We start from the raw sequence: 27247 nt of genomic DNA, 5'->3' as shown, positions 1-27247 counted from the left end.
ATACATGCAATACAATTGAATTATTAAATTAACCTTCGCAGTAAGATGTAATACGAAATAAAACCAAAAAAAAATATTATTCGAGAGCAAGAATACGGAAATGGCAGAAAATTGCAGTGAAGAGCGCCCGGCGAATTCAAATTGAGTGGTTTGTTTTACTTATTTCGAAATTCATCTCACTCAAAAATTTGAGAGACAAGAGAGATGGTAAATCCGCTGCTTTTTTTTCTTTTTTCCTTCTCCTTTATGGATTATTCGAACTGCTAGGTTTTGTACGGTGGGACGCAAAGTAATTTACTTGATATATATATTTTACAAAGACATATTAACAAAACGAGATATCAGACTCACCAACATTCCGGAGATCCACCGACGAAAGCGCTTCCGTAAGTGCACCTTAGGCTGAAAATTTAAATTTCTTTATATATACACTGCAAGCCCACTGTGCAAAACAACAGCAAAATTTTTTTCTTCTTTTTTTTGTTGCAGTTCTTTCCTTCTTTTTTTAACACATTGGCTTGTTTGTCCACCCAAAAAAAATTAAAATAAATTATGCCTAAAGCAATTCGTGCTTCTAGCTATTTATTATTAAAGCCTTTCTGGCCTTCTAACTATCACTGCACTTTCCTCTTCTTTTCCTTCTTTTTCTTACTCTTTCACTCTCACAGGCTTATTTCACCTAACCTAGACCACAAAAAAAGGAAAAAAAACTTATAAAATAGCTTATAAACTATCCACTTTCAGCAAACTCCGACCGATCTTTGGCTTTCTGAACTGCCTTACATTCCGTACGGCGACTTAACCATTATTCCATAATGTTATCCGCCGAGTTTAATGGAATTTTCGTCCGACCGTGGACCGAAACGTCTAACCTAGATCAGCGCGCCGAAAAACTGCCTACCAAGCTGAGCCTCGCTAAGTTTCGCTCGCAGACGGGAGATAACGAAGATGATGAAGAGGGAATATAAATATTATGTGCAATTTGGGCAGGTGTTACATCTCGAGTTCTTTTTGACTCTTTTGCCCTCTCTTTATCCTAGCTCCGCTCCCAGCGACTTAGGCTGATCAAATAATTATCTCGGGGAACTCTTAGGCCTTTGAGACCCCTTATGCGGCGATAATTTCCCTCCCCCGTCGGATGACTTCGCTCTTCTTTTGGGGTGTCTTGATGAATTGTTCCCTCTACAGCAACGGCCGGATCCAATATCGGATACTAAGCGCCAAACCTAAATCAAAAATCACTTTTGGGTCTGCAATCTTCGCAACCATTTCTTTTTCTTACCCGTCAACAGGATTTAGCGCTATATCTAATCCGGAAATTCTACCCGTCACTTTACACAAGGCCACTGTAGAGATATAATTTTCAAGCAAACTCTCACCACCTAATTAAATACGAGACTTACAATTGAACTAAACCGCACTCGATGGCTGCCGAAAAGGGAAAGAAAGCCAGCAGCTCGTGGCTCTGGGCGGGAGGCTAAGTTAGCCCCCATGGAATAACTCTTCGTTTTCCGGGATTATGACAATTGACTCTGTTGCCTCTTCGTCTCCGAAAATTCTTACCCCAATCGCGGCACCCAACTGACCGCTAGATGGCGACACTTTCGGTTTTTGCCTCATAGATGGCACTGCCCATCGATTTACCTGCCACAAGCGTTACACCCTCAAAATCAGGGAAATTATCATTATCAGGAACCTAGATCAAGTTAGGGCCCAAAAACCCTTTAATTTTCAGGCATCAACCAACAGTTCTCCGAATACACCTGTTAAGAGACAACGAGAGAATGACAGTGCACAGAATAGAATAGACGTAAATTTTCATCAAATTGCCTCGTATACAGAAAGTGTTGCCCATATGTCAGAGTAATGATTAGAGGAAAACTTATTAGAGCTATTATAGGTACATCTATCAATTTAATGACGGAAAATTTTGGAGATAATGAAGAACATGATGAGAAATTAAAAGTGTTCACAATAAATGGATCAATGGAATTAAATAAAAGTATAGCATTGGACCCATGCAAAATCTGCCCAGTTAAACAACATTTTTATTTACAATAATTTTCTGAGAATTATGATATTTTAATAGGTAGAGATTATTTAAAAGAAAGTAAAGCGAAAATAAACTATAAAGAAGAAACAGTGACGTTTGGAGACACATTACTTTACATAAAATATGGTGAAAATTATATGGAAAAGGACAAGACCGCAGTAAAATGCCTAAGTCCACCATCAGAAAAAAAGAGATTGAAGAGGATAAGACCTCATTAGAATGCCTTAATCCGCCCTTATCAAAGGATCAATCATTTAATTTTGCCATTAATAATGAATTAAAAGAATGCAATTAATATAGATTAGAACATTTGTCTGAAGAAGAAGGAAAAAGTTTAAAGAAAGTTTTGTTTGATTATAATGACATACAGTACAATGAAGGTGAAAATTTGACTTTTACAAGTACTTTTAAACATTCAATACAAACAAAACATGAAGACCCAGTATATAGGAAGCCATACATATATCCTCAAACCTTTGATGAAGAAGTTAATAAGAAAATAAATGAAATGATTGAACGGGGAATAATTCGTAAATCAAAATCTCCCTATTGTTCACCCTTTTCGATAGTTCCAAAAAAAAGCGATGCACAAGGCAAGATGAAGTATAGATTATGATTATAGATGAGATCACTATCAATGATAAATTTCTGATTATGGATGATGGATGAGATATTGGACAAATTGAGAAAATGCCAATATTTCACTACCATCGGTTTAGCCAAAAGATTTTATCAAATCCAAATGGAACAAGAGTCAAAAGCTAAAACAGCATTCTCAAAAAAACACGTTCATTACAAATATACACGAATGCCTTTAAAACGCCCCCGCCACCTTTCAAAGATGTATGAACAACTTATAAGAAGATTTCATCTATTAAGATTGTTTTGTATATCTAGATGATATTATAATATTATCCACTTCATTGGAAGAACACATTTTATCATTGAAATTTAAAAAATTATGTGATGCAAATCTAAAATTACAACTAGATAAATGTGAATTTATGAGAAAAGAAATATAATTTTTAGGCCACATAGTAAATACTACAGGTATTAAACCGAATCCAAAAAGGATAAGTGCTATAATAAATTTCCCAATACCAACAACTCCAAAAAAAATTAAATCATTTCTAGGATTGTGTGGATTTTATCGAAAATTCATACCGGACTTTGCACATATTATAAATATTTATTAAAGAAAGGTGCCATAATTAAAACTAAAGACAAACCGTACATAGAAGCATTCGAAAAAAAGAAAATTTTAATTACTTCAGACCAAATTTAATAATAAACTTTGATAAAACATTTCCTCTAACAACGGACGCAAGCAATTATGTTTACAGATTATGTTGAGGAAAATATACCAAACGAAACAGCCAGTAGTACAAATGCAACAGCCCACAGTGCTCAAGAAAATAACCAGAACTAAATTTCCATAACTGAGAGACCATTTAATTATTTTTCTCGACAAATCGAGTTAATTAAAGGAGATGAGGATAAAACAGAAGTAACGCATTATTTTCACAAATTAAAAATTTAAATTATTTATAAAAGAATGACTGAAACTTAAGCAAAATAAATAATTAAAGAATACTTATGTACTAAAAAGAGTGCAATATATTTCCATTACAATTCAGACTTCCTTATATTTGAAAAAGCTTATGTGGAAATTATATGTGCAAATCACTTGACGAAATTAGTAAGATGTACGGCAAGAATTGAAGACATACTGACATATGCAGACTTTAAAGAAAACATATTAAAACGACATAAAGAACTATTATATCCAGGAACCGAAAAAACTACTAAATGGTTTACAGAAAAATATTATTTCACCGACTGTCAAAAGTTAATTCAGAATATAATAAACAGATGTGAAACTTTTAACATTGCTAAAACGGAACATACTAAATTGACATTGAACTTACTTTAGAAATTCAAAATATAAGAGAGAAATTTGTCATGGATTTTTTAATGCTTGCTAAGCAACATTTTTGATCATGTATCGACGTATATTCAAAATTTGCTACCCTAGTAGAAGGTATTTAACGAAATGGGAAAACCACAGGAAATCAAAGCAGATCAAGATTCCGCATTTATGTGTGTAGCTTTACACAATTGGTTAAATTCAGAAGGAGTAAAATAACAACAAGTAAAAAGGTATATCAGACGTGGAAAGATTTCATAAAATGGTTTATGAGAAATTGAGAATTATAGGAAGTTAACCAGACATTGAAAATAGGCATAATCATAAAACAAAACATAATTCTACAAATCAAATACCAGCCAACATATTTATGTATGCAGGAACTCCCGATTATAGCACACAAAAAAATAAATGGAAATAAAAAATCAACTTCATTCACTTCAAACGTGTTTCCGATCGCTCCGCGGAGAGAACGGGAAAACTAACTTATTTAAAAATAAAAACACACCAATAAATAGCGAAAAGACGCTGGCAGCAATGCCAAACAACAAATCTAATAACAAATTAAAAGATTTAAATAAATTAAATAACAATGCCTGCGGGTACGTTATTGAAAAGCGCCAACGGCAAGCCAGTGAGTCAAAGTCGTGTACAACAACAACAACAAGTGCAATGTCGCCGCCCGCTACTGATAGAGCTCGGTCTCTTTCGCCAGCACTATTAACCCTTAAGCTGCGCTACTCCTACGCAGTCATGGAGTTCGCAATGCCCTTTCCCCATTCCACCTATAGACGCACCGACTACATCAGCTTGTGCGCTCACTAATACGGTGCACTCAATAACAACTGCCGTATCTCACAATCTACGCTTGTACAGACTGTGATCGATTGGTATGTACAAATAAAAGAAACTTAGAATAGACTTAAATTTTCATTAAATTGCCTCGGATACAAAAAGTGTTGCCCATATGTCAGAGTAATGATTAAAGGAAAACTTATTAGAGCTATGATAGGTACAGGGTCATCTATCAATTTAATGACGGAAAATTTTGGAGATAATGAAGAACATGATGAGAAATTAAAAGTATTCACAATAAATGGATCAATGGAATTAAATAAAAGTATAGCATTGGACCCATGCAAAATCTGCCCAGTTAAACAACATTTTTATTTACAATAATTTTCTGAGAATTATGAAGAGGATAAGACCTCATTAGAATGCCTTAATCCGCCCTTATCAAAGGATCAATCATTTAATTTTGCCATTAATAATGAATTAAAAGAATGCAATTAATACAGATTAGAACATTTGTCTGAAGAAGAAGGAAAAAGTTTAAAGAAAGTTTTGTTTGATTATAATGACATACATACATACATAATTTGACTTTTACAAGTACTTTTAAACATTCAATACAAACAAAACATGAAGACCCAGTATATAGGAAGCCATACATATATCCTCAAACCTTTGATGAAGAAGTTAATAAGAAAATAAATGAAATGATTGAACGGGGAATAATTCGTAAATCAAAATCTCCCTATTGTTCACCCATTTCGATAGTTCCAAAAAAAAGCGATGCCCAAGGCAAGATGAAGTATAGATTATGATTATAGATGAGATCACTATCAATGATAAATTTCTGATTATGGATGATGGATGAGATATTGGACAAATTGAGAAAATGCCAATATTTCACTACCATCGGTTTAGCCAAAAGATTTTATCAAATCCAAATGGAACAAGAGTCAAAAGCTAAAACAGCATTCTCAAAAAAACACGTTCATTACAAATATACACGAATGCCTTTAAAACGCCCCCGCCACCTTTCAAAGATGTATGAACAACTTATAAGAAGATTTCATCTATTAAGATTGTTTGGTATATCTAGATGATATTATAATATTATCCACTTCATTGGAAGAACACATTTTATCATTGAAATTTAAAAAATTATGTGATGCAAATCTAAAATTACAACTAGATAAATGTGAATTTATGAGAAAAGAAATATCATTTTTAGGCCACATAGTAAATACTACAGGTATTAAACCGAATCCAAAAAGGATAAGTGCCATAATAAATTTCCCAATACCAACAACTCCAAAAAAAATTAAATCATTTCTAGGATTGTGTGGATTTTATCGAAAATTCATACCGGACTTTGCACATATTATAAATATTTATTAAAGAAAGGTGCCATAATTAAAACTAAAGACAAACCGTACATAGAAGCATTCGAAAAAAAGAAAATTTTAATTACTTCAGACCAAATTTAATAATAAACTTTGATAAAACATTTCCTCTAACAACGGACGCAAGCAATTATGTTTACAGATTATGTTGAGGAAAATATACCAAACGAAACAGCCAGTAGTACAAATGCAACAGCCCACAGTGCTCAAGAAAATAACCAGAACTAAATTTCCATAACTGAGAGACCATTTAATTATTTTTCTCGACAAATCGAGTTAATTAAAGGAGATGAGGATAAAACAGAAGTAACGCATTATTTTCACAAATTAAAAATTTAAATTATTTATAAAAGAATGACTGAAACTTAAGCAAAATAAATAATTAAAGAATACTTATGTACTAAAAAGAGTGCAATATATTTCCATTACAATTCAGACTTCCTTATATTTGAAAAAGCTTATGTGGAAATTATATGTGCAAATCACTTGACGAAATTAGTAAGATGTACGGCAAGAATTGAAGACATACTGACATATGCAGACTTTAAAGAAAACATATTAAAACGACATAAAGAACTATTATATCCAGGAACCGAAAAAACTACTAAATGGTTTACAGAAAAATATTATTTCACCGACTGTCAAAAGTTAATTCAGAATATAATAAACAGATGTGAAACTTTTAACATTGCTAAAACGGAACATACTAAATTGACATTTGAACTTACTTTAGAAATTCAAAATATAAGAGAGAAATTTGTCATGGATTTTTTAATGCTTGCTGAGCAACATTTTTGATCATGTATCGACGTATATTCAAAATTTGCTACCCTAGTAGAAGGTATTTAACGAAATGGGAAAACCACAGGAAATCAAAGCAGATCAAGATTCCGCATTTATGTGTGTAGCTTTACACAATTGGTTAAATTCAGAAGGAGTAAAATAACAACAAGTAAAAAGGTATATCAGACGTGGAAAGATTTCATAAAATGGTTTATGAGAAATTGAGAATTATAGGAAGTTAACCAGACATTGAAAATAGGCATAATCATAAAACAAAACATAATTCTACAAATCAAATACCAGCCAACATATTTATGTATGCAGGAACTCCCGATTATAGCACACAAAAAAATAAATGGAAATAAAAAATCAACTTCATTCACTTCAAACGTGTTTCCGATCGCTCCGCGGAGAGAACGGGAAAACTAACTTATTTAAAAATAAAAACACACCAATAAATAGCGAAAAGACGCTGGCAGCAATGCCAAACAACAAATCTAATAACAAATTAAAAGATTTAAATAAATTAAATAACAATGCCTGCGGGTACGTTATTGAAAAGCGCCAACGGCAAGACAGTGAGTCAAAGTCGTGTACAACAACAACAACAAGTGCAATGTCGCCGCCCGCTACTGATAGAGCTCGGTCTCTTTCGCCAGCACTATTAACCCTTAAGCTGCGCTACTCCTACGCAGTCATGGAGTTCGCAATGCCCTTCCCCCATTCCACCTATAGACGCACCGACTACATCAGCTTGTGCGCTCACTAATACGGTGCACTCAATAACAACTGCCGTATCGACTACAACAACAACAACTTCAAAATCGACCAACGTGTGGCCGATTTTGGCATCGCGAGCAATACTCGCTTCTGCTGCAGAGCTCTCACAATCTACGCTTGTACAGACTGTGATCGATTGGTATGTACAAATAAAAAGAAACTTAGAATAGACTTAAATTTTCATTAAATTGCCTCGGATACAAAAAGTGTTGCCCATATGTCAGAGTAATGATTAAAGGAAAACTTATTAGAGCTATGATAGGTACAGGGTCATCTATCAATTTAATGACGGAAAATTTTGGAGATAATGAAGAACATGATGAGAAATTAAAAGTATTCACAATAAATGGATCAATGGAATTAAATAAAAGTATAGCATTGGACCCATGCAAAATCTGCCCAGTTAAACAACATTTTTATTTACAATAATTTTCTGAGAATTATGAAGAGGATAAGACCTCATTAGAATGCCTTAATCCGCCCTTATCAAAGGATCAATCATTTAATTTTGCCATTAATAATGAATTAAAAGAATGCAATTAATACAGATTAGAACATTTGTCTGAAGAAGAAGGAAAAAGTTTAAAGAAAGTTTTGTTTGATTATAATGACATACAGTACAAAGAAGGTGAAAATTTGACTTTTACAAGTACTTTTAAACATTCAATACAAACAAAACATGAAGACCCAGTATATAGGAAGCCATACATATATCCTCAAACCTTTGATGAAGAAGTTAATAAGAAAATTAATGAAATGATTGAACGGGGAATAATTCGTAAATCAAAATCTCCCTATTGTTCACCCATTTGGATAGTTCCAAAAAAAAAACGATGCACCAGGCAAGATGAAGTATAGATTAATAGTAGATTACAGAAATTTAAATGAGATCACTATCAATGATAAATTTCCGATAATGGATGATGGATGAGATATTGGACAAATTGAGAAAATGCCAATATTTCACTACCATCGATTTAGCCAAAGGATTTTATCAAATCCAAATGGAACAAGAGTCAAAAGCTAAAACAGCATTCTCAACAAAACACGTTCATTACAAATATACACGAATGCCTTTAAAACGCCCCCGCCACCTTTCAAAGATGTATGAACAACTTATAAGAAGATTTCATCTATAAAGATTGTTTGGTATATCTAGATGATATTATAATATTATCCACTTCATTGGAAGAATTGAAATTTAAAAAATTATGTGATGCAAATCTAAAATTACAACTAGACAAATGTGAATTTATGAGAAAAGAAATATAATTTTTAGGCCACATAGTAAATACTACAGGTATTAAACCGAATCCAAAAAGGATAAGTGCCATAATAAATTTCCCAATACCAACAACTCCAAAAAAAATTAAATCATTTCTAGGATTGTGTGGATTTTATCGAAAATTCATACCGGACTTTGCACATATTATAAATATTAATTAAAGAAAGGTGCCATAATTAAAACTAAAGACAAACCGTACATAGAAGCATTCGAAAAAAAGAAAATTTTAATTACTTCAGACCAAATTTAATAATAAACTTTGATAAAACATTTCCTCTAACAACGGACGCAAGCAATTATGTTTACAGATTATGTTGAGGAAAATATACCAAACGAAACAGCCAGTAGTACAAATGCAACAGCCCACAGTGCTCAAGAAAATAACCAGAACTAAATTTCCATAACTGAGAGACCATTTAATTATTTTTCCCGACAAATCGAGTTAATTAAAGGAGATGAGGATAAAACAGAAGTAACGCATTATTTTCACAAATTAAAAATTTAAATTATTTATAAAAGAATGACTGAAACTTAAGCAAAATAAATAATTAAAGAATACTTATGTACTAAAAAGAGTGCAATATGTTTCCATTACAATTCAGACTTCCTTATATTTGAAAAAGTTTATGTGGAAATTATATGTGCAAATCACTTGACGAAATTAGTAAGATGTACGGCAAGAATTGAAGACATACTGACATATGCAGACTTTAAAGAAAACATATTAAAACGACATAAAGAACTATTATATCCAGGAACCGAAAAAACTACTAAATGGTTTACAGAAAAATATTATTTCACCGACTATCAAAAGTTAATTCAGAATATAATAAACAGATGTGAAACTTTTAACATTGCTAAAACGGAACATACTAAATTGACATTTGAACTTACTTTAGAAATTCAAAATATAAGACAGAAATTTGTCATGGATTTTTTAATGCTTGCTGAGCAACATTTTTTATCATGTATCGACGTATATTCAAAATTTGCTACCCTAGTAGAAGTCACAAGCAGGCTAAAAGAGCTACCATGAAGGTATTTAACGAAATGGGAAAACCACAGGAAATCAAAGCAGATCAAGATTCCGCATTTATGTGTGTAGTTTTACACAATTGGTTAAATTCAGAAGGAGTAAAATAACAACAAGTAAAAAGGTATATCAGACGTGGAAAGATTTCATAAAATGGTTTATGAGAAATTGAGAATTATAGGAAGTTAACCAGACATTAAAAATAGGCATACCAAATTTGAATTAATTAATTAATCATTAAACAAAACATAATTCTACAAATCAAATACCAGCCAACATATTTATGTATGCAGGAACTCCTGATTATAGCACACAAGAAAAAAAAAATAAAAAGAAATAAAAAATCAACTTCATTCACTTCAGACGTGTTTCCGATCGCTCCGCCGAGAGAACGGGGAAACTAACTTGTATAAAAATAAAAACACACCAATAAATAGCGAAAAGACGCTGGCAGCAATGCCAAACAACAAGGGCTCGCTTCCCTAACAAATCTAATAACAAATTCAAAGATTTAATTAAATTAAACTAAATAACAATGCCTGCGGGTACTTTATTGAAAAGTGCCAATAGCAAGCCAGTGAGTCAAAGTCGTGTACAACACCAACAACAAGTGCAATGTCGCCGCCCGCTACTGAGAGAGCTCGGTCTCTTTCGCCAGCACTATTTACCCTTAAGCTGCGCTGCTCCAACGCAGTCATGGAGTTCGCAATGCCCTTCCCCCATTCCACCTATAGACGCACCGACTACATCAGCTTGTGCGCTCACTAATACGGTGCACTCAATAACAACTGTCGCATCGACTACAACAACAACAACTTCAAAATCGACCAACGTGTGGCCGATTTTGGCATCGCGAGCAATACTCGCTTCTGCTGCAGAGCTCTCACAATCTACGCTTGTACAGACTGGGATCGATCGGTATATACAAATAAAAAGAAACTCTGTCCGCAAAAAGCTAAAAAAGCAAATTTGCCTAAACTTACGAAAACTTCAAACAACACCACTAAGGCAATTTCTGAAAACAAATTTGGCATACTTGGCGAGATCGAAAAAGATGATTGTTCAGATCTAGTTAATAAACTTAAGCAAACAATTGGGCAAATAAAAACTTTTATATTGTCAACAAACAAACTTCCTGGACAGTGAGCGTGTAAATTATTACACATACTAAATCAAAAGTAGCAAAGGACTTCAAGGGGTAATAAATGGTATCGAGTCAACCGTCCCGGCAGTTGATTTAGCTGAAGAACTTAAAGAAAATGGTTTTGACGTTAAAAACGTAATGAACATAACCAATAGGGCAAAAATTCGTCAGCCACTTCTCAAGATTGAACTCAAAATAGACGCGACTAATCTTAAGAAAAACGCAATGCGCCGCATATACAAACTGCAATACCTACTCCATCCTTCGATAATCGTAGAGGAGCCGCATAAACGAAACGGCCCGGTACAGTGTACAAACCGCCAGGAGTTTGGGCACTTTATAGAAGCTTGCACGGGTAAGAAAAAAGACCCAGTACTGAGAAAATGTAGCAACTATAGTGGAAACCACACTGCTAATTATAGGGGATGCCCCGTCTATAAAGAGATCAAGAGTCGGCTCAACCAGAGGCGCCAACCACCAACCTCCGCCCAACAGGTTGCTCAGCCAAATTTTTACATTCCACAAATACAAAACAGCATCTAAGCTACTTTAGGTACACTCACGAACATCATGCTTCAATGCAAGGTACCCTCCAGGAACTAGTGCGAAACTAGAACAACCTTATGGAACTCCTAATCAAACAAAGTCAACTTAAATAGATCCCTTAAGAATATGCTTTTGGAACGCTAACGGTGCTTCGCAGCACAGACTTTAACTTCTACAGTTCTTAAACACCCAGGACATCGATATCATGCTCCTCTCAGAAACGCACCTAACCAATAAAAACCATTTCTATCTCACTGGCTACATCTTCTATGCGAGCAACCACCCAGACGGGAAAGCTCACGGAGGCACCGGAATCCTTATTAAACAGCGCATTAGGCATCACCCTCTGGAAGCGTTTGGCTTACAATCACATACAGGCCACATCCCTACCAATCAACATAACCAGCGGTCTGGATCCCGCTCCCCAGCCACTAAACAAAGTTTTAAAGAAGTTTGTCGGAAGTTTTCTAAAGCTTTTTTAACTGAAAAGAATCAGACTCAACGTGCCTATATAGCGCAACTTTGGCCCACCAGCAACAGATTTCCACTCTGGAGAGCGCACCCAAACATTCAACCACCAATAGAATCCGATTTTCCAATTCGATCACCATCAGGTGGGTGTGCCCGTAGTGACGAGGAAAAGGCTAAAATATTCGCCTCTTTCTTAAAAATGTCTTCCAACCTCATCCGCCGACAAACCAATTCACTTTACCAATCAACTCACCAGCCGTCCTTCCTCCACAATAATTCTTGAAACGAGCACAATCATAAAAGCCATTGCAGAACAGATGAATCCAAAAAAAGCCCCAGGCCATGATTTAATTTCGCCTAAAATAATAATTGAATTGCCTCTATGGGCAGTCAAAAGCATAACCACCATATTCAACTCAATTTTTAAATGAGGCATACAATGGAAAAAGCCTGTTATTACAATGATAACAAAACCAGGCAAAGACAAATCCCAACCTTCGTCCTACAGGCCCATTAGCCTCCTTCCGTGCCTATCAAAGCTTTTTGAAAAACTGGTTTTGTGCCACCTCAGAACACACCTTTAACGACAGAGCCATCCCCCTACATCAGTTCAGCTACAGGGAAAAGCTTTGGAACTACCGAACAGGTAAATCGCATAACAGCTGAAATACGCACAGCGTTTGAACGCAGGGAATACTGCAAATTACTTGAATCTTACCTTAACGACAACCACAATATCGAAGCTGGAGTACCCCAAGGTAGTGTGCTCGGACCGATCTTGTCAGACAACTCTATCCACCTTTGCTGATGACACAGCTATGACCAGTCTTTCAAAATGTCCAGAAACAGCAACATCGTATTTAAAAAAACCACCTGTGGGCCGTAGAAAAATAGCTGGCATATTGGCGCATACAAGTCAACGAACAAAAATGAAAACATATTATGTTTACACTCAATCGGGAAACCTGCCCAACCTGGCCCCAAATAACAAACAAATCCCTCGAGTCGACGAAGTCACATACCTGGGCATCCACTTAGACAGGCGGCTTACCTGCAAAAAGCACATTGAAGCGAAGAAGATTTCCCTAAAACTCATGGCCAACAGTTTCCACTGGCTCATTAATTCCCGCTCACCCCTGCCACTGAAACTCAAATTACTTGCTTAAAACTCTTGTTTAAATCCACCCTGGATGTACACGTCTGAACTCTGGGGAAACGCAAGCAGTAGCAACATAGAAATCATCCAACGAATACAGTAGAGTAAAGGTGCGAAGTACGAAGCTAGACTATCAATACATCCAAACCAACTAGCAAGGCAGCTCAGGCGGCTCAGTAACCACTCTCGGTTACAGCGCAACGGCCGTCCACTCCTGCCCAACTTAGGGCCAATAACCAATTAACAGATTTAATGCAGTATAGGTTAAGATTTGAATACTTATTGTAAGTCTCTTCTAGAGAAGATTCAATAAACAAATAAAACGTATAAATAAAAAAAAAATTGAAAAATTTATTGAAAAACTTAATGATTATGAAATAAATACAAAATATAGACAAGCACCTTTAATAAAGTCCAAAATTTCTAGTCTATTAAGGAAGACCTTAAGATGAATAGACGAAAAACATTTTGAAGAAACAAATAGGGGAAGAAAGATTATTCATTATAAATCGAAATTTAAAAAGAGGAAGAAAATTAATAAAAGTAAATATGATTATAATTCCAGGCAAGCAGAAGAAAATGGACGGACTCAACAACAACTCAATGAAAACAATGATTTTCTCCATAATATTTACAACTTTAATTCCAATATCAATCGGTCAGAGTATCGAAATAAATCCCATTAGGGCACAAAACGGGTATCCTGTATTTAAAACACGATTAATAGATATCCCGATTAATTATGTAAGTGTAATTATTAAGTGTAAGCATAACAAAAACTGAACAAACCTTCGAAAGACTTTTGGAAAAAGGTAATGAATTTAGTGACATAATACAAATCCGACATCAAGTAGAAAAACTTAAAAGAGAAATCAATGGAATAAATAAATTAATAATTTAGTATACACTAATTTTAAGAACACCGATTTAAACATGGTTATCGATGTCATAAATAATGAAATTAAGGTAATCAATAAATTAAAGTCAGACGGAGAAAAGGAACAACAAGTCAGCGTTTTAATATTTAATTTACAACATTTTACAGAATATGTAGAAGATATTGAATTAGGGATGCAGCTGAAAAGATTTGGTTTATTCAATCCAAAATTATTAAAACACGATTATTTGAGAAAAAACCTCGGCTTAAATCAGACACAAATGAAATTTTGATTCTTTCCCATATTCCTTCAGAGATAGTTAAATCTCCCGTTTTTGAAATTATTCCTTATCCCGATGAAAATAATAATATTTTAATAGAAAATATTTTTGACAAATATTTCTTATATGACAATAAAGTATTTAACAAAGAAACAGAAAAAATTGTATTTGTATTTTTATTATTAAGCAAGAAAATATTCAGTATTCAGTATTCAAATATACCAAAACATATAAAAATTTCCAAAATATTGAATATCCCTAAAACAGTATTAAATCAAAATTGTATTATTAAAGAAATTTCTATAGTTGGAAATAACCATGTTAAAATCCTTAATTGTTCAGTACAATAAGATGAATTCACTTTTTCAAATACAATGTTAGATAACACACAGAGCGTTTACGTAAATAATAATGTAACAAAGTTAGAACCATTTTCTTATATTCAAACAAAGGAAATAATAGAATCACACACAAAATATTATAATGTATTCCAAATAATCACTTTAACAACTTTTGTAATCATTATTATAAGCATTTTATTGTACTTATTATATAAATTTAAGAGCGTACCAAGAAAACTTATTGTAAAATATGTAAAATCAAAGGAAGAAACACAAAAAAGATAGAAATTGTAAACGATCTACCAAACCAAATTAACATAGAAGAAAAAGTAATTTTATATCCAACCCTAACCATCTGAGGATAGGCCAAATTCAAAAAATGGGGGAGTCCCATATCACAAATCCCACATAATTCTATGCACATGTCCACACGCCCACACACACATACACCCTTAGTACCCCAGTCGGAGAGCATGAGAACCAGGTGACAGGACGATTACCTCAAGGCTCAGTCCTGGGCCCGATTCTGTGGAACGCCATGTACGACGGGATCCTAAGCCAGGCACTACCCGAAGGATGCACCGTAGTGGGCTTTGCGGACGACATAGCGCTGGTAACAGTAGCGAAACCCCTCGAAGACGCCACGGTAAGGTGCAGCCTCTCCATAGACATCCTTTTGAGCTAGCTCGCAGACAACGGGCTATCGCTTGCCGAGCACAAAACGGAGGCAGTGCTCATAAGCAGCAGGAAGATTGTTGAGAAGCCAACAATTCAAGTCGGTTCAATTTTAATAGCATCAAGCGACTCAATCAAGTACCTTGGGGTAATGATCGATCACAGGTTATCGGTCAAGACCCACCTAGCACCTAGCATCCAGATCGACTGCAACCATCCCAAGGATGATGGCCAATACCCGAGGACCAAAGCAGCACAGCAGAAGCCACAGTGGTGACCTCGACCATCCTGTACGCCGCGCCCATATGGGCCGAAGCTATGAAGACCGCAAAATATAGTCGCCAGTGCAAAGCTGTCTACAGACGCTGCGCACAGCGCATCACAAGCAGCTTCTGCACGGTATCAGAGGAAGCCGCGCTGGTGATAGCCGGCAGAACGAAGGACAGGAAGTACTGGAAGTAGGACCCAGCGCAGCAGCACGATAGAGGCTTGGTAAAGGACGTGGAACAGTGCGAACATAGGACGGTGGACGCACAGGTTAATCCCCAGCCTAATCCCCTGGCTGCAGAGAAGACACGGCAGGTAGATTTCTACCTCACACAGATGATCTCCGGGCTCGGATGCTATAAAGAATACCTGTACAGGTTCAAGCACGAGCCGAACCCCTGCTGCGACCACTGCGGCACAGCAAGCATCGAAGACGCGGAGCACGCATTCTTCATCTGCCCCCTATACGCGAGGAACCGAGCCGAAGCTGAATTAAAACCCGAGCGTTTCCTGACAGTGGATAACGTAATAAATTGCATGCTGGAAAACCAGAGGAATTGGGATGCGGTAGGCTAATCTGGCTGCTGGCATCCTGAAGGACTTAAGGCGTCGAGAACAGAGTCGACGCAACTAGCAATAACGACGAGCGGCAACCTGACCGCCATCCGTCCCGCGAAGTGTAGCTTTGCGGCGGTCCCGCGGGAACGGAACTTTTCTACTTCTTCCTCCTCTGTCTTTTGTATTACTTCTGTATATATTTAAGCTTTTCTTAATAAAAAAAACCCCTAGTACCCCAATCAGCCGATATCTAATTGCAAATGTACCCGAACCCAAACGAATCAAATTACATTATCAGTTCGTTCCCACACTTTCGGATCCTCAATGGAAAATTACCATGCGAACAAATCCTCAAAATTCTAGACTAAATAATCGGATTGAGAAGCTGGTGCATTATCAATCAACAATCCAAAGGGCAATTAGAAAACTCACTCAATTAAAGCCAACTCCACTCATAGAGAGCTCTAAAGCTCAAAACCGAGGTATGATCGTCAAAGAAATTTAAGTTAAGAAGAGAGTTTAGTTTAAGCCTTATCTTAAGACAGTCATTGTTCTTCCAAAATAAAAATATGTGTAACCAATTTAAAAATAAATAAAATAAAGCTTTTTTATTTAACTTATGGTTCGGATATTTAATTATATATATTTTTTAAAAGTTCTTTAAATGTTTTCCTGCGTTGTCGAATGGTTGTGGTGAATGCGGTTGCAGGTTATTTGCCATCCAGTAATATCTCCGGCAAATGTTCTTAAATTTTCGCAGGTGTAGTTGTTTTTTTTGTAAAAAAAAATTTAACTCGAAAAAATTGTTAGTGTTTTTTTCAAGTTACGATACAATTACAATAATTTCACTCGAAAAAATTGTTCAGATTTTTTGCAAGTTACGAATTTTAAAAGGATTTTACTTTACTGGACTTGATTGGTTGCGAAGTAATTTTGATTTTGTTGCACTTAACTGGAAGTTTTTCCAAGTTTTTTCACTGTAAATTTTTCACTGTAACTAAAAGTTTTCCCAGTTAACTTTACGACGATTGCATTAATTTTAATTAATTTTTGGCACGACTTAAACGGTATTTTTTTGGTCGAACTCCTCCTTGGCATTCAGTAACGCGGAACTTTTTCACGTTGGTGCAAGTTATAATAAAAGTTATTTTATTAGATTTGTAGATAGCCAGTTTGGGCAGTTTAAAGGTAACAACTAAAAACCTTTAAAAGTTAATATTAGCGGTATAAACACAATATAATAAACAAAAAAAATATAGTTCGAATTTAACGTTAAACAGGAAGTGTGACTGTGAACTTATTACCAGCATGCAGCATCCATATAGTTGCCTCTGTATTTCAGCTTCAATGTATCCGTCAATTAATGAGGCGAGCAATGTAATGTCATACCCGCACATCATTCCATCTGCTTACTGTTGCTAATAGCTGCGATTCCAAATGTTACGGGAGACTCTTCTTTTTGATTTAATTTATTACTTCTTTTCAAGCTGACCGAACCCAAATATGCATATATAAATGTATACTTATTCACAATTTTATTTATTTCAATTTCTACCACCCAACCATTTCGGATGTGGTCATCCTACCTACTTGGAGCTCAAACCAGGGGTCAATTCTGAAATAATTATATCTCTGTGTTTATGGGAAAAATTACGATACTCATATATTACTGTGTCGTGGTTCCTCGCATTCCACCAAGACTTATTTTAAAGATTTTCTTTTACGTCTCAGCTTGGTATCACAACTACTGATTTCTGAAAAGTTAAATATTGCTCTAATTACCCATTTTGTTTTTGTTTTTTTTTTTCAGATGAAATGTATGTAATTATAGTTAGACTGAGGAAATATTTATGTATACATTTTTTTTGTTTCTGCATGGGTGAATAAATATATATTAATATAAAAAAAAAAAACTTTATTTGATTTATTTTTAAACTGGCTACAAATATTTTTATTTTGGAAGAACACCGACTGTCTTAAGACAAGTCTCAAACTAAACTCTCTTCTTAACTTAAACTTCTTTGACGATCATACCTCGGGTTTGAGCTTTAGAGCTTTCCATGAGTGGAGTTGGCTTTAATTGTGTGTATTTTCTAATTGCCCTTTGGATTGTAGATTGATAATGCACCAGCTACTCAATACGATTGTTTAGTCTAGAATCTTGGGGATTCGTTCCCATGGTAATTTTCCATTGAGGGTCCGAAAGTGTGGGAACGAACTGAAAATGTTATTTGATTCGTTATGGATGTTTTATCTAAGGTTTGGGTACATTTGCAATTAGATATTGGCTGATTGGGGTACTAAGTTTGTAAGTGTGTGTGGGCGTGTGGACATGTGCATAGAGTTATGTGGGGATTGTCCCCATTCCTTGGATTTGGCCTGTCCTCGGGTGGATAGGGTTGGATATAACATAACATTTTCTTCTTGGTTTAATTTGGTTTGATCGTTTGCAATTTTTGCACTTTTTTGTGTTTCTTCCTTTCATTTTACATATTTTACAATAAGTTTTCTTTGTATGCTCTAAAATGTATACAGTAAGTACAATAAAATGCTTATAATAATGATTACAAAAGTTGTTAAAGTGATTATTTGGAATACATTATGAACGTAGAGGGGGATGGCCGAGTCCTCTAGGGGATCCTGGAAGGTGCACAGGTCCTGTAGTTGAATGACGAGTCGTAGGTGTTTCGGTGTTTGGTAGGGGTGTGGGCGCAACCACTTTTATTCACTATGAAAATCGAACTAACTATTCTAACTAATTCTAATGCTATTGAGAGCGCAGTGGAGACTTCATGGAGACTTCGTGGTGGGGAAAAGGGAAGCTGGGTGAGAGCGGAGAGCAGATGGGGAGAGCGGAAAGCCGGGAATACCGGGTGCTCCTTCGTGGCCTGAACATTCCGCCCCCTTGCAATCGCTAGCGTTGCAAAAGAAGATGGCTTCTAAGGTTGGTGGCAGGACGCCGGAAATGATCCACCCAAAAACCGTCTTCTGGGCGACCGGCAGTCCTTCGTCGACCATCAGGAACCCCGACTGGATCACCTTGGGGTACACGTCCGCCCCAAGAATGACAGAAATTGTGGCGGGAAGATAGAACCGCTCATCCGCGAGCTGTATGCCCTTAAATTTGGTACGGACGGCGTCGTTGAGTGTCCGAGTCGATGTGCGAATGCCCACCTTGGGCTCGACTTTGAACACCACCTCCATCTTGGTCGTCCCGCATTTGGACTGTATCGTCGCGTTGCACACCTTGTCGTCACCAACACTGGTCGTTGGCAACCGAAATGCGGCGGCCCGAGAAGCGTCGATGCAGCTCACTGGTGTGCAAGGGTCGATTAAAGCTGCGGTCTCGAAAGTCTTGCTTCCGGTCTTCACCATCACCGAAGCAGTCGGAAGGACGTTGACGCTGTGACGTTGTAGCAGCGATGAAAGCGACGGAGCTGGTGTAGGGGAGGCTGAGCGCTGCCTTGACGTAGGCGTCGGGCGATTTGGCGGATTTTGCCGGCGCGAACGCTGCCCAGAATTAGACCGCTCATGCATATGCAGCAGCGTGTGGTGGTTCCGTTGGCACTTCTTGCATTTTCCACTGCGACATGTCAGCTTTCGAGTGGTCGTGGGCAAGACAGTTCGAGCAATACTTGTTTACCAAGACTGCACGAAACCGCTTCTCAGCGCTCAGCTTCAGAAACCTGCTACACTTCCGTAGAGGATGGACTTCCTTGCAGACTCGGCAACGGTAGGATTTAATACCTCGAGTACGTCTGCCGTCCAGGGGTTCTTCGGTGCGTGTTCGTGGAGCCATTTTTCTGATCTAGATCATGGATGAATGAAGGTGAATAAAGGGAAATCATATTAGGAATTGTGGATAACAACTTAGGACTACAAAAATGTGGGCCAATTTATTGTGGAAGTTTTGAAGGCTCCACAGGCAGAAGTACGACTTTGGTGATTGGACGTTTGACAACCCCGCGTGCCGTGCGGATGTCCACTACACGGACATTGCCATCGGCTCCTGGGAAGACAGAGTCCATTCTGCCGAGCCGCCACTCGTTGGAAGGCAAATTCTCGTCCTTTATGACAACCATGTCGCCGACGTGAAGATTCTTCGCGGGGGCCTGCCACTTATTGCGCTTGTGAAGTTCTTTAAGGTATTCTTCCTTCCATCGCATACGAAACTGTTGATGGAGAGCCTTTAGATGCTGCCAGCGGTTGATCATAGACCTGGTGTCCCCTTTGACTTCTGGTTCCACGGTAGACAGGAGAGGTCCTCCAACAAGAAAATGACCTGGTGTCAGGGCCAAGAGTTCGGTAGGGTCTTCGGACATAGGGGAGAGTGGCCTGGAATTTAGGCAAGCTTCAATTTTTGCCAGAAGCGTCGAAAGCTCTTCGAAAGTATATTTTCGAGTGGCTGTGGACTTATAGAACAGTGTTTTAAAGCTTTAAACACCAGCTTCCCATAGGCCTCCCATGTGAGGGGCTCCCGGAGGTATAAATTGCCAGGTGAGCTGCTGATGACCATAGGCATCTGTCACAGACTCTTTTACAGCCTGAAGGAAGTCGCGAGAAAGCAAGGCGGCAGCGCCAACGCAGGTTTTTCCGTTGTCAGACTGGACTTGTCGAGGACACCCTCTCCGGGAAACGAAGCGAGCGAAAGCGGCGAGAAACTTCTCGGTCGTGAGATCAGAGGTAGGCTCTAAGTGGATGGCCTTGGTGGAAAAACAAACGAACACTAACACATATCCTTTTGTTATGAGACACGCTCTTCCGGTATAATTTTTAATTTCGAATGGGCCGGCGAAGTCCATTCCCGTGTACGTAAATGGTCGGGAGAACGACGCACGGTTTTTCGGCAAAGTGCCCATCAACTGTGTTTGTAGCCTTTTCTTGTAGTTCACGCATACCTTGCAGGAGTTTACCATTGCCTTTACTAAGTTCTTTAGTTTGGTATCCAGTATCTTGACCGAATGAGGCGTACCATTAACTGGTTGCCGCCATGGAGGGTTATGCGATGAGTGAACTGGACAAGTAGGCGAGAAAGTGGGCAGCTATATGGAAGGATAACTGGATGCCGTTATGAACGGGTTCATGCTCAGGATAGAACTTGAAGAAGGCACAGAGCGCTTTTCACTTAAGCAGTGATAATCATGGGAGAAGTCTCTGCGCTAAGTATTCAGAATAAGTAGTCGTTCCGCGGAGGAAATTTCCGCCGCTAGCAGGTGCTTATCAGAGGGTGTTGCTTGTTTTTTGCATCGCTGGATGAAACGATTGACATAAGCGAGAACCCGCAGTGCTTTGTCGAACTTGGAAAAACGGTCAAGGAAATCTTCAGACGGAATAGTTGCGACGTGGGACTTAAGGGGACGTTTCTCTAGCTCGGTCGCTGGGGAATTGTCGCCCTGACTTGGCCATTGGCTGCGTGGCTTTTGCAACCATGCGGGACCATGCCACCAAAGAGGATTGTCGACCAATTCCTGAAGTGCTACCCCTCTACTGGCCAGGTCTGCGGGATTGTGTTCGGATTGAACATGCGACCACTTCTCGGCCTTTGTAGACTGGGTAATCTTGGTCACCCTATTGGCAACAAAAGTAGTCCAATGGCAGGCTGGCTTGTTTAACCATGCGTGCACAATGGTGGAGTCTGTCCAGCAGAAGAGTTCGGGTGTGAGTATTGGCATACTCGGAAGAACACTTGCTGCCATTTCAGCCAGTAACAAGGCCCCGCAAAGCTCTAATCTGGGAAGCGATACCGTTTTTACCGGCGCAACTCGCGTCTTTGCAGTGAGAAGGTGCACCATAGTCGTATGCCCCACTTCCACTCGTACATAGATCGCAGCACCGTATGCCGTTTGAGACGCGTCACAAAAACCGTGATGCTCGACTCTGAATTCTGGTCGGAAGGAGACCCACCTTGGAATGCGGATTCGATTTAAGGCAGAATAGCTTTGTAGAAAGCTCTGCCATCTCAGACACAGATCACTTGGAAGTTCGTCGTCCCACCCCAGGTCCTGCAGCCAAATCTCCTGCATGAAGATTTTTGCACGCACTACGAAGGGCGCGAGCCACCCTGCAGGGTCAAACAATTTGGCAATTTGTGACAGAACCTGGCGTTCTGTAAGGGACGATTCATCGGATAATTCGGGCGGAACAAAGAAATATTCATCAGATGTGGCTTTCCAACGGACACCGAGCGTTTTTGCCGTGCTTTCGGCATCGATCTCCAGAAAATCGGAGCGCAGGAGATGGTCACTCGGAATGTGAGCCAAAATATCCTTATGATTGGACGTCCATTTTCTCAATGGAAACCCAGCGGAGTTGAGGGCACTTTGTAGCTCTTGAATCGAGAGCCGAGCGTCTTCTTTAGAGTCGGCGCCAGCTAGGATATCATCTACATACATAAAATGACGAATGACATCACTCGCTTTAGGATGGCTGTGTTGTACGTCAGTTGCCAGTTGTTGAAGCACGCGAATGGCCAGGTACGGAGCGCAATTGACTCCAAAGGTGACCGTTTTCAACTCGAACTCTCGGATGTCCCCATCAGGATTACGGAACAATATCCGCTGGAAAGGCGTGTGCTTCGGATCTACCCAGATCTGCCGATACATCTTTTCAATATCGGCGCTAAACACGTATTGAAAGTACCGCCACTTTAGGATTTGAATGGTAAGGTCGGACTGTAAGACTGGGCCAGCATGAAGGATATCATTTAAACTGGCCCAATTCGCAGAAGGACTGGATGCGTTGAATACTACGCGCAGCTTTGTAGTAGTGCTCTCAGGCTTAAGTACGGCATGATGTGGAAGGTATTAGCTGGCGAAATCGTGGGTAGGAAAGACCTCTCTCATATGGTTCATATCCAGATATTCTTGAATCACTGAGTTGTATCGTATCTTTAGCGGAATGTCTCTTTTTAAGCGTTGCTCGTTTCTCAAAAATTGAGATAACGCAAACGACCTGGAGTACCCTAGCCCTGACCCTGGATGTTCCGGGTCGCGAAAAGGTAGGGTTACGACGTATCTGCCGTTCGCATCTCTCGTGGTCGTTCGGAGAAAATTATCTTCGCAGACGGAATCGGATTCCTTTACCAACTTTATTTGTAGATCCTCCACCTCCCAGAATTTGGTGAGGATTTTATCTAAGCTATTGTCGTACGCTTGGGAAATTTGCGTAGAGAAGGTGGCAATCTGACTCTGGGTGGAAGCGGATACTGGCCCAGTGAGCACCCACCCGAAAATTGTTTCTTGTCCAAGGAGGGAGCCACAGATGTTGGTTTTTGCCCCATTTAGGAGAACCGAAGGCAGAATGTCGGCTCCTATCAGAACATCTATCTGTGCGCTCTCATAAAACTTCGGATCCGCTTATGGTAAATCGGGAAGATTTCGAAGAAAGTCTTGCGGAATTGGGTAGGAAGGCAGATTCCCTGCTAGTTGAGGAAGGACATAGGCTGACGTCTCTAACTGCAGAGCGGGCCTACTTGGAGATCTGATTGTAAAATGACAGAGCTTCTTGGACAGGGCGGACACTGTCTGATTTAAGCCTGAGACTTGGGCTTGGACGACTTGGAAGGGTAATTTGAAAAGATTGAACAGACGCTCTGTCACAAATGTTGCTTCGGATCCTGAGTCGATAAGGGCACGAGCTTGGAAATTCGAACCCAGGTGGCAAATATTTATGATGGCTGTCCCCAGCAGAACCGATCTTGCACCTGACGCAAAACAGACTTGCACTCCCGACTGGTCATCGGAAGCGGCTGAGCCTTCTGTCGAAGTTGCTGGTCGTGACATGGGAACATCAGGCCGACTTGGAGGGCTGGCAAAAGGGTTGCTTCGGTGCAGCAGCGTATGGTGGCGACTGCGGCAGGTGAAGCAGCTGTGGGCGCTTGTGCAGTCCCGAAGCTGGTGCCCTCGGGCAAAGCAGTTCAAGCACAATTGCTTGTTTCGGATATAGGCGGCCCGCTCGTCTACTGTCATTTGGAGGAAACGTGGACAAGTGCGTATAGGGTGGCTTTCCCTTGAGCACAGATCGCAACGTCTCGGTTTCGGAACTATCTTAGTCTCATAAGAATTTATTCTGCTTAAATACCCGCTAGCGTTCGTTGCTTTGGACTGCGAATGACTTGACCCAGAAGGTCGTACGTCATCTATGGCCTCGAGGGTTCGATGGCGCTCAGTGAGAAAGGTGTTCAGGTCAACCCATTTTGGAATTGCGGCTTTATCGTGCAAGGACTGCTCCCATAAGGAAAGTGTAAGCTTGGGGAGCTTTGACGAACACATATAGACAAGAATGCAGTCCCAATCTGTAATCAGGATTCCGGACAGTTCCAAGGCGTTCAGACAGCCTTGAATCGTAGTTTGCAGTTCCTTTAGAGCTGCCCCAGATTCTTGCGAAATCGACTGGAGATTGAAGAGGATTTTAAGCTGGCTATTTACTAGCAATCGCTTGTTGTCGAACCGCTCAGTTAGGTTATCCCAAGCTGAGCGAAAGCCATCGTTGGTGAGAGGGGAATTTGCGATTATGGCATGCGCGTCACCGCTCGTTTTAGCGTTTAAGTGGAACAGCTTTTCCACAGGCGTGAGCCTTGGATTATTTATATATATCGCTGTAAAAAGGTCCCGGAAAGTGGGCCAGCGTAGGTAATCGCCTGAGAAAACCTCTGTGTCGCACGGAGGCAGCCGACAGCCAGAGGAGATATAGTTCTGGGCAGGGGCTTGAGCTTGAGCTGGCGGAGCTGTGCCCTGTTGGATTATATCTGTGAGCTGAGCGGCGTATCTCTCATACACTGTATAACAGTAGTTATACTTTGACTTGAGAATGGGCAATGTGGAAGCTGCATCCTCGCCTGCTGCCGTAATGCACTCTGAGCATACGTCGAACTCTTTCTCCACCTTGTCCCATAACACTCGGACTTGCTCCCGACGGATTTGGAGCATGGAAACGCTTGGAGTTTCGTTCCCAGGAGTGTTGGTTCTGCTTTCGAGATCGCTTAGACGATCTGAGACCGCAATGAACTTATTTAAAGCTAACTCGTAAGCAGTTGAAGCCATCTTTTGTATGGATCGAGTCACCCTTGAACTGGAAGTAGCGGGTTTGGCGTTTGGACTTAATGAACTTGGAGTTTTTGGCGTAGCCGGCTTCACCACGATGCTTGGTGGGCTCTTGGAGCTTTTGGTTGCCAGCGGCGAGAGCGTGGACTTGGTTTTGCTCAAGGGGGAAGCAGATACCTTTTTCTTATCGTCTCCACCGGGCATACTAAGACCAAAAAACGCTCGCGAATAGCTGTGGATCTCGCCACACTATGTTTGTGTCAGTTTGGATGAAAAAAATGCGGAATTGTAGGTGTGTGGAACGATTGGAATGGATCACGCTACTTGAAAATGGTATTTTTTAGTTGTGTCAGTTTGGATGTGAAAAAAACAGATTTGTAGGTGTGTGGAACGAGTTGAAAAAATAGTATTGCGAAGTTTTTATGGATTAGGGCTTTTCCGGAATGTTGGAATTGGAAATTTTCAATTAACCAGACGAGAAAAAAAAAACAAATATGCGGAATTGTATGTGTGTGGAACGATTGGAATGGGGCACGCTACTTGAAAAAATTGAGTTTTTGAGTTTTTATGGACTCTGACTTTTCCGAAATGTTGGAACTGGAATTGGAATTTTTCAATTACCCAGACGAGAAAAAAAAAACAAATATTGATTTTGTGCATAAGCCACCTGTTTCTTTCTGCACCTCCTCCCAAGAATAGCTGAAATCAAATATTCATATATGTATTTTGGTCAAATAACCATATGTAAGAGGCTGCACTGTAAATGTGTATTTTCGCTCAGAGTAAAATATGTAAGTATGAAGCCTCTGTAAATATGTAAGTTAACTGTGGCCAGCAAAACCAAAGTTGTTGACCGCAGTTTACGTAAACATCGCGCCGGCCAAACTGCTGACACAGCGTCTGGCCGGATGCTCGTGCATAGCCGGCAAGCACTGCCCATTGGAGTGGCCGCTATGAAGTTCAATTATGTTAGCTTTAAGTTTCAGTTTTGATTTGAATCCAATACAGAGCACATCGCTCATAAAACGAACTCCGGCAACCGCCGTTAAACAATTTATTATTTGAACACTGACTGAGTCTCTAGGCCAGTAGTGAACGGAGGGCAGTTACCCTTCCAGCGTAATCGTCATAACTCTTCAGTGGACGAAAGCTGACCGCCGGCCAACCGGCCACCTACCTACAGGAGATACAAGGAATCACCATCCCCGTATCAACGTGAACCGGACGACCGTCCACCTACCTACAAGGGCTACGCAGAACCACCATCCTCATACCAACGTAAATCGACCAAACCGGCGATCAACAACGGGACTGCAGCGAGGTACCAACTGCAGTAAACCCATAAATAACTTACTGGCGCTCAACTAGTGGTAACAGATTACCCCACCGAAAAAAACTAAAGCTTGGAAAAACGTAGCTGCAAAAATTCACAAAATATGTATGTCTTCAGTCAAAGTTATCTATATAATTCGGACCACTGTCTCAAGAAAAACAAGCATTTAATTCTGCCCATTTAATTCTTGTAACAACAAAAGAAAAGAGGAAAATCAAATAAATAAATAAACGAGTGCGAAGTGAATTTTTGGAGAATTTCCGTATTTAGAATTTTATAATTTACAATTTGACAAGAGCAGATAAACTAAAAGGAAATACGACCCCCAAAGCCTTTCGACTTTGTCTTTGTTCATGCAGCACTTTTGCTTACGTGCACGGATTTCTGTGCAGTTAAATTCGACTTCCCATGAGTGATCCGCTTCTCCAATATAGGAACAGAAAACAATACTCAAGCGACTCAGAGTCCGAGAGTATAGGGCAAGTCCACGCCCCAACCCCAAGA

The 27247-nt window shown here is 39.1% G+C and overlaps 1 pseudogene; it reads right to left on the bottom strand.

Annotated features, from left to right (window-relative positions):
- Positions 1-20265: 20265 nt before the first annotated feature.
- On the bottom strand, positions 20266-25614 carry LOC128263849 (uncharacterized; annotated as a pseudogene).
- Between the last annotated feature and the right edge of the window lie 1633 nt (positions 25615-27247).

Source organism: Drosophila gunungcola, unplaced genomic scaffold (genome assembly GCF_025200985.1).
Source record: "Drosophila gunungcola strain Sukarami unplaced genomic scaffold, Dgunungcola_SK_2 000022F, whole genome shotgun sequence".
Taxonomy (NCBI): Eukaryota; Metazoa; Arthropoda; class Insecta; order Diptera; family Drosophilidae; genus Drosophila; species Drosophila gunungcola.
The sequence above is the reverse complement of the archived record's forward strand: the minus strand, read 5'-3'. Positions and strand labels throughout refer to the sequence as shown.